At 44.0% G+C, this 16,618-nt stretch overlaps 1 long non-coding RNA gene across 1 annotated transcript in view; it reads left to right on the top strand.

The window, feature by feature from the left end:
• Nucleotides 1-16,399, top strand: part of LOC146821470 (uncharacterized) — a 33,150-nt gene extending 16,751 nt beyond the window's left edge. Inside the window, exon 3 of the long non-coding RNA XR_014963176.1 lies at nt 12,443-16,399. This is a non-coding gene — a long non-coding RNA (uncharacterized LOC146821470). The remainder of the gene's footprint in view (nt 1-12,442) is intronic.
• Nucleotides 16,400-16,618: the final 219 nt, after the last annotated feature.

Here is a 16,618-nt window from a genome sequence, read left to right on the forward strand (position 1 = left end):
CGGTGGTAAAATAGTTGTGCTTGAGTAGCATTCTCTAAACAAAAATGTTGGCCTATGACTTTTAGTTATCTATGAAGGAAAAGGGGGTAGAAATGATGAGAGGGGAGGGGAGATTGAAAAGGGAACAAGATTAGAAAGTTAGTTGCACAGAGAAGTGGAAGGTAGAAGAAAAATGACCAAAATAAGGAAGGGCTGAGGAGGAAGTTGGGAACGTTGTGGCAAGAGATAAAAATAATGAATGAGGGGAGAAAAAGGCCAAAAGGTTCAAAAATGTTTTGGGGATAGACCCTTTGCAAACTCTTCTCGAAGTTGTGCCCACGTGCTCCTCGCAGTAAGAGGGCTGGTATGGCAACATGTTCCAGGGGTGGTTTATGTCCAGTCCGGCCCTGTTTGGAGTAGCATGTTGGATGTAACTGACATGTTAAAGTGCTCCTTTAATTCAACCCCTTGCTGCATGGTTGTTTTAATGCATGTTTTGTGGAGTCTCCTCGTGGAGGTTTTGTTTGTTTGTGCAAGCCCAGGCAGTGTACTCCAGTTTGTGTGCCTGGGGAGGAAACTTTTCTTAGGGAACACGTTGTCAGACCAACTGGGTGACTCGCGGTGCTGATCACACTAATCACATTTCCGAAAATAATATGTGTCTTGTAGTTGAAAACACACCACCAGCTGCTCTGGTGGAAGGAACATGCATGCTGCGAACATTTCCTGCACACGCTCTCGCCATGCCAGAGAGCTGCAAATACTGCACCATATTCAAAATCAACTGCAATGCATGTAGGTTTGACATCTTTTTCAGATGAAACTGCCAGGCACTGGTTAATGTTCTGACATCCTGGAAGGGTCAGGAACAGGTGCTTCAATGACAACGTATATAAAAGTTTCTCTGTTTTTTGTAACACTGCAGTTGTGCCTCTGATTGCTTTAATAATCAATTAAGAATGGATAGGCAGCTCTAAAATGATACCAATTGAGTTGTTATTGTAGTTTCTGTTTTATGAAGTGATTTGTTCTTGTAGCTGCTGTTTTATGAAGAGATTTGTTCTTGTAGTTGCTGTTTTAAATGTATAGTTCCAAGGGTAAAAAAACAGATATGCTGATGTTTCCAATTGTTTTTTTACTTACGCTGATAAAAAAAGAATTGTCATGTTGGTAAAAGAATGTACTGGTGCATTCCCTTTCTACTTTAAAATGTTGTTTTTCAGGACAGGAAAGACAATAATCCCACTTTGAATAACATACGACCTGTATCAGATCTGAATCCCTCTATACATGCTAGTCAAGGGTGTATTTGGTTCCTCTAGCTCTGCAGCTCTCTACTGAAGGGTCGGACCAACCATGAGATATAGCTGAGGTGCCTCCCACCCACTGCCTCCATCATTGGGGTTAGTTCAAGATTGGTTATCGTATAGGAGTGAACACCATCTTTTGTTTGGGAGAAGGTTAATTGGAATAAATCAAACCTGACTTTCTATAAATTCCCTCCCTTCATATGAGAAGCCCAGCCTTTCAAGGGAACCCAAAAAGGTGGTTGGCTTTTCTGACCAGACCAAGGGCTGTATAATCGGCGTCCCTCCTTTAGGGAAACTATGTGGTTGGTCTCTAACTCTGACTGGGGGTGAGTGTCTGAAAAGTTTCAGCGCTCGGTCCATCATCTCCTTGTGTTTGCTTTGTTCACCCTAAGTTGGCAGGATATGCCCAGACGTGGGTCCCATGCTCACATTTCCACTTGATTCAAGCTAGCCTGGCTGATATGGGGTGTTACACACAGACCAGTCCAAGGATGCTTGTTTCCGGTCCAGGTAAGACCTGGCTTGGCAGTTTGGTCCCGACTGTTCCCATGAGGCACAGGGTCAAGATTGATTTGCATATGGCTGGGTCTGAACTGGGGTGGCAAAGTGAGCTAAAAAACGATGATGGATTCAACCCAGTTCTGTGACTGGGGGGAGTGTCTGAAAAGTTTCAGCACCTGTCCATCATCTCCTTGTGTTTGCTTTGGTCACAAGCTCTTCCATCTACTGCCACCTGATCATCTATATGCAGAGGCCGACCTAACTGAGAGCGGGTGTTCCAAAGAAAGGCGAACCATACACAACCCGGGAAGTGGCAGTGAAGACAAAAGGTGAGGAAGAGGCCATAAGTGCATCTGCATCTCAAATGTTTGTTGTCCGTGTGGAGGTTCCATGTTAGGGAAATTAGTCGCTCCCTGCCCTACCCAGCTGAGCTATCCTACAAACCAGGAGAGCACACAGATAGGGAGGTTCTTCCACTCTCACCTTAACTGCTTGGTGGTCTTGTAAAGTTTGTGAACTGCTGTGGAGTTACACTCAGAGACAAGCCCCGGCATCCAAGAGTAAGGACCAAGCCCAAGCACAGCCACGGCCAAACTTCATTAAGTCTGCAAAAATTAAATGACTTGCTTCTTTGTGCTCATGGTGCATTTTAGAATATAGCTATTTTCTGAAGTAGCTACCACCTAAAACTAAATTGTGTACAAGCATGCATGTATGGGTGTTAGCGCACACCCGACTAGCCGACTAGGTAGGTCTGAGGCCTCGAAGAAGGGACAAGAGCCTAGGGTGCAAATTCTTGAACATTCGGCAAGATGGGTGACAAATGGATTCTTACTGTTCTTTGGGAGCAGAGCTATTTGAATGGGTGAGTCAGGATATTCTTCCTAAATTGCATGAGGTTCAGGTTAAGAGTAAGGGGAGCTTATTGTTGATTAATACAAATATTTACAACTAAACAGGGAAACCTTCATACAAACAGTACAACTTAGTGACAATTGCATGAGGATTTTAGCATTCCTGTTGGTGGGGTGCAGTCACTTATCTTGGGAGGCACAAACAGAGAAGACTTGCCCTCCATGTTTTCCTTCCTCCATAAATGCCCCTCGAGTCCAACATTATCTTGGCTTAAGGACTCTCTGTCAGCCTGGGATGGTTACATTCCTGGGAAGGGAGGTTGGGGTGTCCTTTCTGATGAACTTGAAGGGGATGCAGCTGATATTGAAGAAGATACCAGCCTGCAAGGGCAAACAACCAGAAAAGTTCCTTCAGCCTCTCTCCCAAGCCCCTGGTGAACATACCTGAATTTATGTGGACCATGTGCAAAGTTATATAAGACCCAAAGCTGCAATGTGGAAAGATGACAAAGGTAGAGCAATAATTGGGCTATTGGCTGGTCTTTGTGCCAGTGAGGATCAATATGGACTGCTCAGGTCTTAGAGCACGCCTATGATCAAGCACAGTACAACTAAAAGTCATCCCCAAAAGATGTGATGTGGATAAAGTGCATAATTAACACTCCACGAAAAGATGTGATGCGCATGGATGGATGCTCGTAAGGAAGATGCCTCCTTGGAGCTTGTTCTTGCTACAAAGAAAAGTAGCACCATAAGCAGGCACCCAGTTTCAAAATGGTATTGGGTATTTGGAATGGGAAAAAACATAAAGATCACTTTTCCAAAGGTCCATAACAGCCCATTAGTGGTAATAGCACTGGTAAGAGTAGCCTTACTAGGTATATGAGCAGTTTTTCCTTCAGTGATGATACAGGCAGTAGTACAAGTAGTAGTGTGAGCCAGTCAGCCTGATCACACTGCCATCAGTAGTAGTCTTGCTTGTAGATGACTCACTGAGTGTATACTCGACTTGTACACTCACAGTGATCTGAAGATCACAATTTCAAATCATAAAAAAGTAGACTCCTTTTCATTCTTCAGAGGTCAGGAAATCAACGCACCTACTTCTTCAAACACTAGAATTAGGTGTGTGCGTGTGTGTCTGTGTGTGCATGTGTGCATGAATTGCTATACAAGCAGTAGGTGACTTTTTTTCCAAGTTTTAGCTTATTTCTATGATATTTCAGGCAATCGATCAAATGACACTTGTTAAAGCGCACAGTTGCTTCGAAGGAAGCTTCCCGGCGCTCAAGCAGACAGTGAAGGTGGGCCAAAATTACAATAAACTAAACAGAGTCGAAAAGCCAAGTTTTAAGTTGCCGTTTGAAGGCTGACAGAAACTCAACCTGCCGTAACTTAAAAGGAAGACTGTTCCATAATTTTGCCCGGGTAATCAATCAATCAATCAATCAGTGACACTTATAAAGCGCGCTACATACCCGTAGGGTCTCAAGGCGCTGGGGGGGGGGGGGGGGGGTGCCGCTACTGCTCGAACAGCCAGGTCTTCAGCTTCTTCCTGAAGGAGAGGTGGTCTTGGGTCAGGCGCACGTCGGGAGGGAGGGAGTTCCAGGTCTTGGCGGCCAGGTAGGAGAAGGACCTTCCTCCTGTAGTCGCTCTTCGGATGCGGGGGACGGCGGCGAGGGCGTGGTTGGCTGATCGGAGGTGGCGTTTGGGAGCGTAGAAGTTGACTCGGCTGTTGAGGTAGCTCGGGCCTTGGTCGTGTAGGGCTTTGTGTGCGTGAGTGAGGAGGCGGAAGGTGATTCTTTTGTTGACGGGGAGCCAGTGAAGGTCTCTCAGATGTCCGGAGATGTGGCTGGTTCGTGGGATGTCGAGGATGAGTCTGGCTGAGGCGTTCTGGATCCGCTGGAGTCTCTTCTGGAGCTTGGCGGTGGTACCGGCGTAGAGGGCGTTGCCGTAGTCCAGTCGGCTGGTGACGAGGGCCTGGGTGACGGTCTTCCTGGTCTCGGTGGGGATCCACCAGAAGATCTTCCGTAGCATGCGTAGGATGTTGAAGCACGCCGAGGAGACGTTGTTGACTTGCCTGGTCATGGAGAGGGAGGAGTCCAGGATGAAGCCCAGGTTGCGTGCATGGTCTGTCGGTTTGGGTGCGGTGCCCAGGGCGGGAGGCCACCAGGAGTCGTCCCAGGCGGAGGGTGAGGAGCCCAGGATGAGGACCTCCGTCTTGTCCGAGTTCAGTTTCAGGCGGCTGGTCGTCATCCACTCGGCTACCTCTTTCATCCCTTCGTGCAGGTTGGCTCTGGCGGCGGCGGGGTCGTTGGTCAGGGAGAGGATCAGCTGGGTGTCGTCGGCGTAGGAGATTATGCTGAGGTTGTGTTTGCGTACGATGGCCGCGAGGGGGCTCATGTAGACGTTGAAGAGGGTGGGGCTCAGAGATGAACCTTGAGGGACGCCGCAGATGACTTCGGAGGCCTCTGACTTGTACGGTGGTAGGCGGACTCTCTGTGTTCTTCCGTCGAGGAAGGAGATGATCCATTCCAGCGCCTTGTCCTGGATTCCGATGTTGCTGAGGCGCCGTACTAGGGTGCGGTGGCAGACCGTGTCGAATGCCGCGGAGAGGTCTAGGAGGATGAGGGCCGCTGTTTCTCCATTGTCCATCAGGGCTCGGATGTCATCGGTGGCGGCGATGAGGGCGGTCTCGGTGCTGTGATTGGCTCGGAAGCCGGACTGTGAGGGGTCGAGGGATCCGTTCGTCTCGAGGAAGGCGGCCATCTGCTTGTTGACGGTCTTCTCGATGACTTTGGCTGGAAACGGGAGGTTCGAGATGGGGCGGTAGTTCTTGAGGTCGGTGGGGTCCGCTGTTGGTTTCTTGAGTAGAGCGCTGAGTTCGGCGTGTTTCCAGCTCTCAGGGAAGATGGTGGTGTCGAAGGATGTGTTGATGATGTCTCGCAAGTGGGGTGCGATGACAGCGTCGGCCTTGTTGAAGACGTGGTGAGGGCAGGGGTCGGTCGGTGATCCGGAGTGGATGGAGTTCATCGTGCGGATGGTGTCTTCGGTGCTGATCGGGGTCCAGGCGTGGAGGGTGGTGGTGGGGGGTGGTTGTTCGGTCATGGTGTGCGTTGGTTGGTTGTTGAAGCTGTTGTGTATGTCCGCGATCTTGTTGTGGAAGTATGAAGCGAGGGAGTTGCAGAGGTCTTGCGATGGGGTGATGTCGTTGTTTCCTGCGCTGGGGTTGGAAAGCTCTTTCACGATGTTGAAGAGTTCCTTGCAGTTGTGTGCGTTGTTGTCCAACCGGTCCTTGAATGCTGTTTTCTTGGCGGCGCGGATCAGCTGGTGGTGTTTCCGGGTGGCAAGTTTGAAGTAGGTCCTGTTGTCCGGTGTCGGTTCCCTTCTCCAGACTTTCTCGAGGGCTCGGCAGTTCTTCTTGGAGCTCTTGAGCTCGTCGGTGAACCTCTTGAGTTCGTCGGTATAGTAATAAAGCTGCTGCCACGACGAGGCTTCAAAAATAATTATGTTTTTGTCCTCAACAAGAGGACAACATAGAACTATTGGATACTTTGAACATAAGTCATATGAAGATTGACAATGTATCAAATTTATTTACTGTGTTCTGTTTTTTGACTATCAAATTATCCTTTGCTGCCGATGAGATCATCATTACCATATTAGTTGTACTCTGCTATTGTAGAAATGGGTGTTTCTGAGGGAATGATGATATGAAAGCATTAGACTGAATGTTGTAAACCTCTAAATTGCCATACCAAATGTCTTGGTTCAATAATGTTTTTTTATCTTTTCACTATACTTCATCCTAGAAGTTTCTAAATCAAACAATACACGTATGTATTTTGAATCAACCTTTAAGTATTAATTCTATTTCTGTGCCCTCTTTTTGTGTTGAATGTGTTTTAATGCTCATAAGAGTTTGTTACCTTGATCATCTGAGTTGCCTTAGGCTTCTGTACATTGAAATGTTCTTTCCCTGTCTTAGGGAAGAAATGTTAATTAAAGTACGAGTAAGTAACAATAAATAGCAATCTCATGTGGAACTTTTATATAATTTGATAAAAGCTAAAACATTGGCAGAAAACTATGGAATTGTAAAAATAAAGTGGCAAATGGCCAGGGCTGATTTTGACATTCGTAAAATGCATGAATCCCCCATGGATTTAATATTCAATTTGTTATACAGTGTTCACAGTGGTTCTCTTTTGATCGCTGACAGAGCAGGGCAAGCAAAAATCACACGATTCAGGTCATGGATAGCCAATGTATTTAGTTGACAGATTTGGTCTTTAATGGAGAGAACCTCTCATGACTCGAGAAAGCAACTCAGCGGTGATCCGCCTGTTAGTAAGAAGATAGACTTTCTCACCTTATGTTCATTTGCCATAGTAAAATATGACTGTGGTGTCCCAAAGACTGTAGAGTCTACTAGTGTCAGCTAGGACAGGAATTTAATTGAGTATGGAGCCCTATATTTAAATTGAAACTTTTGTTCACAAATCTATCCTTCAGTGCACATTTCATTTGATTTAACATTGCCCATCCATCTAAATCATTCAGCTGCCCTGGCATAGAGTGTTAGACTGAAGAGAATTATATTGTCTACTAACATTAGAAATTGCAGGCAATGACCCAAAGGGATGAGGAAGTTGTGTCAAACATTCATGGAAAGTCACATTACAAGAATAGCAACAAATTCCGGAGGCATTTTTACTTCAAGACATTTCCATTTGCTATAATAAACATGGGAACCTTATATGCACCCTTTAGGACCTTGTTCTATGTTGACGTAGGTGGCGTGACATTAGCCCCCACAGCCCTTATGGTGCAGGGGACCCCTGAGCTCGAGGGGGCCCCCCATCTGAAACTGTGCACAGGCAGCGGGCCCCTGGCGGTGGGGTGCTTCCTGTACCTTGCAGTAGTGTCCCCTCAAGTTTCGCTACGCAACTGGTTGGCATATGAATTAATAAAATCAAAAAACCATTAGGAATGTCACAAGTGACTGACTTTGGTCCAAGCATAGACCTCTATAAGTGTTCAAAAACCCGAGAAAAATCAACAAGTTATTCCTCAACATTTTTTTAATGCTTCCTTATCTCCTGCTCTGGCCAATTGCACTCTTCAGCCTCGTGCCTTACACATTCTCTGGCTCACAGTATCCCGCTGCTCTGAGTGCGTGCCAAACCTCAATTCCCACTGCATGGCAGACCACATGTCACACTTATGCCATGGTGATGACTGAGCTGGAAAATGAAAAACTTTGTGCAAAAGCACAGGGGACAGAAATATGGGATGTGCGTGCGGACATTATTGTATGCAGTCATTTGTAGGTACGAGGAAGCCTGCGTCCTCTGTTAAATGTGGACAGGTCAAACCTGCTGTTATTTAAAGGGGGGGGGGGCAGCATTCCTGGAACGTGTGGGTTTTAGTGCATTAAGCACCCAAATCTGCATATTTCCTGTTAAAGCGCTAGGAGGCCTCTGGGTAGCTAAGCGCTATACAAATTTAATTTCATTCATTCATTAATGGGGTAAAAGTGGAATAGGTGCTGCTTAATACTCCTGACAAATGACTTGGTATTGGACTTTATTGGGTGCGATAAAGCCCTACACTCCAGGATATTGGTACTCAGGCCATAAGTGTGATGGCAATGCATGGACTTCCATCAGGCCCTGCACTGTTAACCACACTGTGTGACGTAGAGCTTCCTAGTGGTTTCTGAACTTTGACCTATGCTGAAGCCCTTGTGTTGTGATTTCTTATCCCCTCTTTCTTACAGAGTGCTGCGCGTCCTGAACCACAGCAGCTGTGCACGTCCGAAGGGCGAGCATGGACGGCCATTTGTTGGTATTATATATTCATTTGGCTTCTCTGATGGTTTGGAGTTGTGCTGCCGAGGCGTCACTACAACTTCAGTCCCTCGGCGTGGCAGGATGGAAGGAGACGTGGGTGGGACCAATGCCTTGAGAGGTTAAGCTGCCCTTGCTTGCTGTCTCTCGTCATTTCTGGCTTCCTTCCTCTCCTTCGGCGTCAACTTGGTCCCGTGTTTCTCCTCAGCTTCATCCCTCACATCTGCCCTGTCCAGTTCCTCTTCCTTGCACTGCCTCTTTCTCTCTTCTTTCCTGTCTGTCTCCGACCTGGTAGCCTTTTGTCTCTCCTTTTTCTGTTTCACCTGTTTCCTAATCTCTGCCTGTACTTTCTCAGCTGTCTCTGTCTCTTTCTTCAACACCTGTCACCTCCTCTTTTCGGGCTGCCTCTCTCTTTCTTACATCTCTCTCTATCCCATCCGTGCCTGTAATGTCCTCTCGGCCTCTTTCACTGCTCAACTTTCAAACTTGTGTGTCACTGTCTCACCTCTGGTAGACTTCTCTCTACTGTTCTCCCTCTCGCACACTCATATTTAGTTGTCTCTTTTGCAAATCCGACATTAGTCCATCTGTGGAGCCCACTCATTCTCACCTGCCCTTTTCTTCTTCTAGTTGTCCATCCCCTTTCTGTCTCTGCTATCTTTCCCCACATATATGCCTGCAATCTCTTTGTCTCTGCCAAGCGTTTTTTAATTACCAGGCTCTCTGTAGCTTCTTTATCTCTATCTATCACCGCGTCTTTCTCTCTCTCTCTCTCTCTCTCTCTCTCTCTCTCTAGTGTATCTCTGAACTTTGTCTCTTTTCTCTCTCACATACATCTCTCAATCACACCTTTTTATTTATGACCTTGCTCTCATTCTTTCTCTCTTGCATTCTTTCTCTTTCTTTCCTCTTGCAACCTCTCTGCTGTTTCATACTCACCAGGTAGTTTCTTTATAGCCAGATCTCACACTCTCCTCCTCTCTCCCTTCAAAGTGTCCCCTCTGTCATTCTCTTCTGGCACATCTCTATTTCACTCAGTTCTTTCTCCACTTTGCAGCTTTTCTTTGGTCCCTCCATAATAATAAATAAAAAATGCTGCAATTTTGTTGCCTTTTTTTTCTCCCCGACAATCACATAACCCACAGGGAAGATTGTAGCCAGGCAGCAGCAGTTGTGTCAGATCACACTGACACTTCATGGGCGATTCCACGGCCCTCTGCACTGCCTGGGTGCTTCCGCACCACGGGGTCTAGGTGGCCCTCCATTACACCCCAGGTAGTGGATTCAAAGTCCCAAGGGAGATATAAACTGACCAACAACCTCCCTGTAGCATACCACCCACATTTCTCTGTGAAAATATAGAAAAAACAATGAGCTAGTCTTGGGGAAACAGGAGAAAAGGGACAAGGAAAAGATGGGAATCTCCAGCTTCTGAAAGAGCAAGTAGCAAAGTATGAAAAAAGCCAGAAAGAGGTACAGATGGTTTGTGGGTATTTCAGATTGCAAAGCACACTCACCCACTCGGAGTCTCTAGGTCTGCTGACTCAGAGGATGATTTGCTGAAGGGTGATTCCACAGTAGGGTTAGCTGGAGGCCTGTATAAGGAGCAATACAAAGGCAAGAAACCATCTGCCTGTATTCATGCATGGAGGAACCGAAATGGGAGCGTGAGAATAACAAGAAGGAGCAGCCAGAGATGGGCCTGGTAAACAAGGATACCGCAGCTGAGAAATCCAGCAACGCAAGATGTTGCCAGACACTGTGTTCTTGTCCAGACAAGCTCATATACTGATGCAGCATAAAAGCTGATCTCGCTTTGCACGACACTTAAAACCGACAATAAAAATAAATGTGCAGTTTGCACACGTCTTTAACGGCGACATGGAAACATAGAGAAAGTTGATGTACCAAGATCGTAAAAGCATGCTTGACTAGGTAGAAACAGTAGGATTAATCAACTCGTAAATTTAAGATGCTTAAGTAACTGTTTACCTTATATTTTTAACAAGAGATATTATAAAATGTGATAACTTAGCATTTATATTGACTTCATTGCAGAGTGTCCTAACAAACTCGACTATGGTGCAATTCCTAAATTAAACATAGTAGATGTCTGAGATTTTCATGATGAGTGCCTAATTTCATTACGTTCGTTTGCGTTCAAGAACAAATTAATTTTAATGTCTTTTGGAGTTAATTGACATGTTACTAGTTTCTGAAATAGTGGCAGTAGGCACATACTTGAAGTTGAACATTCCTGTGTGATCATTACTGACAACATCACTAAAAGCTTATATATGATATGTCTGATTTATTTAATGATCCTTGAACTTAATTAGGTATATTAAAAAATAAATGTTCAATTTAAACACGCTCAGATGCTTTTTCTCCTTAGGCTGCACTATTTCATAGCCGCGTGCATTGGACTTTGACACGTTTCTCAAAAGTTGTTTTATTTGTTCTTGGTTCATGCAACATTCTTTTGGATATCCAAGCCTTTCTTACATCCCTGTGGGAGTGAATGGTGGGAAAGTGACAATTCCCCATTATCCATAGAAAGTAACAAGATGAACAAGCTCTTTGCCAACTAGCCTGTGAGGATGGAAGTACATTAGTTTCTCATGACATGTGTGAGAAAACATGATAGAGTCGCAATTTGTACCTGGAATGACGGAAAGAAGATTACATGTTGATCGGACCACTGTGCACTGACCATTGATTTCATGATGACAAAGATGAGCTATATGACTTCGACGCACAGGAGGAGTAGTGCATTTTGGCATTTCGCATTTTGATGCCCCTTTTTGCACCTTTTGAGGAGAGCTAACATTTAAGCTCAGGCTGCCCCTTGTCACTTTTCCTTCCCTCCAACCTGCCTGCAGAACTATCTTTATTATACTCCTTTGCTTTTTGCCCTTGCCTGGTGGACGATTCGGAGCAGTTTGGTAAGAAATCAGACTTCCACTTTCCTGATTTATGCTCAATTGCCCTTGGCCATTCCTATGGAGTTTGCCCCTATTGGACTATAACTTGACCCTCTCAGCCATACTAATAGAACTTCCGAGAACTATCTTCTTGCTTCGTTGATGATAGAAGTTGTATTGTTGACAAAAAACCATCCTCTTATGGATACGTTTATTTAGGGATAGATTATTTCAACTAGATGTGTGGTTTAATATTTCCAACTGTTAGATTTATGACAGAACTTTTTAAAATGTTACTTATATGCATTAATTTTGGATCTTTAATACTGTAAACAAAATCTCTAAAGTTTGATGAGTTTTAATATGTCTAATGTTCTTTCCATAGAAAATGTGCTGATTCTAGATATATAATAAAGATAGTCACAGATTATTTTCAGAACATCAGGTTCTTTTGCTCTTGTTCTGCATAGCCACAGCAGAGCTTTTGGTTTCCATGATTCTTGTTAGACTAAACGTCTTTAGGAGGTTTGGTCTACCAATTGCCATACTTTATTTCTATAGCATGGTATTGAGAGTAATTTACCTGAAATTTTACCAATTTGTGAGTCGGCTAACAATTAATGTAAGAAAGGGAGATGGATGAATTCTTTTAAACTAAATGGAGAAGATAATTTTCAATACATGTTTCATTTCCCATTGACTACAGATATCTGGTTGCGCGCCGCAAATTTATGACACAAAGTATTCAATGTTTAGAAAAAGAAGAGAATTCTTCTCTCTAAAATACAAGGTGTGTGAAGTTTAACAATCATTACTATAATTTATTGGAAACTGTTAATTTACTAAGTTTATAGAAGTCACTGTTGCCTTTTTCATTTGGTGAGGGGTGCTATATATCATTAGTATAGGAAGTGTCTGTATTAGAATCAGGTCATTTAAACTAAATGTTTGTTGCATCACATGGTTTTGGTATATTGGGAAAATCGGGTGTAAACTGTATGTTTATTTGTTTATTATTACAGCCCTGATGAAGTCCTAAGGGAAGGACGAAACGTGTAGGCAGAAAGGCTGTTGATCTATAGAAAATGCAACTGTGATCTACAAATCGATTTTGTATTGTCGATTGAAGCAACTCGTTGAAGAATCAGCAAATTTGAAATAAGAAAAAAAAATAAAAGGTTACTGAAACCTGAAGGAAAGATTTCATGGACTCTATTTTTTGATGTTCCTTCCTAACTGTACTCTTTTATTGATTGTGGTTTTGATGACAATGAACCACAGGAAGTTGAGCATCTAACATTTTTCAATTGGGTGGTACTGTATGTGTTAGTTGCGCACATTGTGTTCCCTTACTGTCATTGTTCTCAGAGTCTTGTAACAATTAATGGTCCTTATTGTGTAGCTGACAGTTGGACATCCTGTTTCCTCACCCCTCACCACGACAGAGAAAAGTCCATTAAAGGACCAATGCCTCTGAGATCAAGTATTGAACCTGAGTAAAAATCCTACGCATATGGGCCCAATTGGAGTGTAGAGGTAATGCCCAAAAGCATATTAGGACTTTCGCTGCAACAATACTAACCCTAGCTTAAAAGCCCCTCAAATGGAACTGTGTCTGACTGTAGTGAAGTGCCATCTTGGATAAGGAATGATATGATATTGGTCTACGGGACCACTAGACTGATACTGCCACATTAGTATGGAAACAAACCTTTTCCTGAATGTACCCTTATGAATCCACTGATTCCAAGCACACCTCCAACCACCAGTCTGCCACATTCTTCATGGTTTTTTAACACTACAACCCCTTCAACTTCGAAGAAGCCTACCTGAATCCCCTTTCATATTCCAAACCAAGTGATGAACTAAGTGAGTTCTGGCAGGTAGCCAGTGAAGGCTTCTAAGTGCTGGAGTGATTCTGTCACATTTACAAAGACCTTTATTGAGTCATGTCTTGGGTGACCAAAAATGGGAACAGGCCACAAAGACAGAACCAGTTACCATAGAAACAAACTATATTGACAGCGCCCAAGACATGGATGGCAGGCTACTGTCATGATTGCGGATAAGTTTAAAGAGGAATACAGAGGTGGGCTGAAATATAAGGAAATTGAATCTTACAGCAAAATTCTTCAATGTTCTTCCATTGCAGGAATTTGTTTACAGTGTTGCCTCATCCACGATGGTGGTTACTGTGGATAAGAATGCCACAAAGTGAAAGTGAAATTAAAACGAAATATTGCGAGACTTAGTAACATCATCTTGCAAGATTTTAGTGGTTGGTAGCAGCCATTGTGAATATTCAGTATAAAAGAAGGCAAAGTGGATCAAATCACTTGTAAAACCTGCTTCTGAAGGTAGGAGGGTGTACTTTCACCCATGACTGTCGTTTCCTGAACTTTAATAGTCACTTGCAAGGACTTGCTTGTGACTCTGTTCACCCAATGGAATGAACACTGCTGCACTGGGAATAATGCTATAAGATGTTAAAGTCTGAAGCTCCTGCATATTTTGTGAGTGCTGGTAACTTGCCTGTGACATTTCATTTGTTTTTTCTGAAGAGTGTTAGACCTAGGGTGAGATTTTTAACATGCGTTTTTATTATTCTCTCAGTAGAGGATGTTAGCATTAAAAGTAATCACTGTGATATTTTTTGTTTATAGATACACACACATTATAAGAAAATAAAGCGGAATCCCCTGAGAAACAGGTGTTTGTAAAACAGGTATTAGTTTGTTTTAAAAAATAGTGATATTCAAATCTAACTTAAGATAGTAATCAAAAGAAAACTGATAAGTTACCTCATCTTTTAAAGACCAGAATACAGAAGTTGTGCTTGTCAAAATCTGTCTGAAGTGGAGGAAGTCTCGCACCAGCTATCTTTCTCTGTTAGCTCATTTTCCTTTCCTCTTGGGTATTTATGAATCACATTAAATTTGTGTGGGTCTGGAGTGCCTTTTGGGAGAGATGGAGCTAGCCTTGTCATATTCATAGTACTTAATAGAGATGAGGGGTGCTTTTAGGTCTGACTTAGGACAGCTTTATTCTTTCACCAACTTCTTGTAAAAAAAACAAAAATAATCAAAATATTTTTTACATATATACATACATAGAGGTGTTTTGAACCAGGCCTCTTCATACATTGGTTTGTTCAAATGTCATTCAAATTTTGATTCTGCCACCACAGCATTCAACTTGGGGCAATGAGTCAGCCCACCTGAACCATTGGCTCTCTAGCACTGAGTAATGCCATTTTCCTGATCCCATGCACACATCTGCTTAAAAAGAAGTGCAATTAAAGTGAGACAGTACTATGCCAATGATTTTTTCCATTCTTTATCATTTTTAATTTTGTTTTACTCATACTTGTGTGTTTAAGGAATCAGATGTACAAAGCCATTTTGCGGCCACAATCCCTATAATTCACATAGTCACAGGGTTTGAGAGAGTTAAATGTTTTTTGTGTGGATTTCTGACTCACAAAGTGGGTTTACGGACCCCTTCCAAATCCTAATTTTGAAGGCGTGCCTCCTAATTGTGATTCAAAATTGTATGTATCAATGGTTTGTGACTGAATTTGGGGAGGGTGATCATTGGAATTTTACTGTCTCCTCAACGGCTGTGTTAGAAGAATCACTGTTGGACAGCTTCTCCTTTGGTAATCATGTCCAGCATATTTCCATTTTATCCCCATTAAAGATGTTTCGAATCCAATTCACAAAGGCATGTAAACACATGTAGAAGAGTACTACGGAAGTACTACTTTACGTACTCCAAAATGCCTTTGTAAATAGGCCTCCTGATTTTCACTGTATTGCAAAAGAAAACGACACTTTTTTATATGGTGCTTCTGTAAATCACAGGCTTTTCCATTGCCCATTTTAAAAGTACTAATTTTAATGACCCGGGGAAGATGAAAGACTCTGGCCCTGAGTCACAAAGAGCCTCCGCACTGGGGGTGCAGACTCAGCAGTCACGGAGGGATCTTTGCAGTCGTGGCGGGGTCTCCACAGTCGTGGCAGGATCTGCCCAATGGGAAATTGCAGTTCTGAGATCCCACCACTGGTGCGGAGATCCCACTATGACTGCAGAGCCTCCGCCCCAATTGCGGAGGCTGTTTGTGAATCATGGCCACAGTAGGCCTTATGAGAAATACAACTCGTGACTTGCAAATTGAATATGCCTGGCTAGAAAGTACACAGGATCGAATGGGATGGGAAGTCTATAGTTGCCAGATAATTGTATATTTTATTTACTTTTGTATATTTGATAGCTTTATATTCAAGTCGATCGATCTTGTTTTTACTGTTTGTACTGTCCACCTTTATAAAACTGAAAAAGTCATTTCCTTTGCAAAACGTGACTTGTGAGAATGTGATAAAAGTGAGCACACATCCTCTTCTGTCTGGCATGCTTCCAACTCTAACTGGGCCATCTTGACCGTTTTAGCACAAATAGGGATTAGAAAATGAGTGAAAACTGCCCTGTGGTGTTTGCACGGACAGTCAACTTTTGATAATGGCCTGTACAAACCACTGCACTGGGGCAATAGCAGCCGCGGCCTGTGCAGGTAAGAGCGGTGGGCAGGGCCGGACTGGGAACGAAAACCGGCCCTGGCAAAGTGCTCGGCCGGCCTCCCAGGGGGATTGGGGGTGCCGCTGAGCTCTTTGCCAGGGATGGTTTTTCGCCGATTTTGTTACAGGGCCGATATTGCAGCTATGTGTGGCCCACCGGGGGATTGCCTGGTGCCCGCTACGACCGGTCCGGCCCTGGCGGTGGGGCCGGGTGAGGGGGGATTTCAATAGACGAGGGAAAATCAATTATTTATTTAATTTTCCCTCATGGTTGTCTGGTGAATTCCCCCCTCCTCCTCCCCCCGCCCCACTGCTCTTACCTGCACGGGCTGCGGCTGGGCTATAGTGCAATCAATAGGGGCACTTGTAGTCTTATAGTCCCAATTTTTTGCCTCAATGTCTAAACCAGATGCAAAAACACTTGCACCACCCAGAGCACATGGTATGTGGCAGTGTATTGAACCCCTTAACATCATTTGTCTCTGGAAAGGGTTAACAGACTGCTGAAATGTTAAGTCCTTGTTTCTGCTGCTGAAGTCCCTCGATTATCAAACAAAGCACCGCTTGTAGCTGCCCTTTGAATGTTCTCCACACAGCATGCATTACACTGGCGATTCGCTGTTT

The sequence above is a fragment of the Triturus cristatus genome, chromosome 6, assembly GCF_964204655.1.
Source record: "Triturus cristatus chromosome 6, aTriCri1.1, whole genome shotgun sequence".
NCBI lineage: Eukaryota > Metazoa > Chordata > Amphibia > Caudata > Salamandridae > Triturus > Triturus cristatus.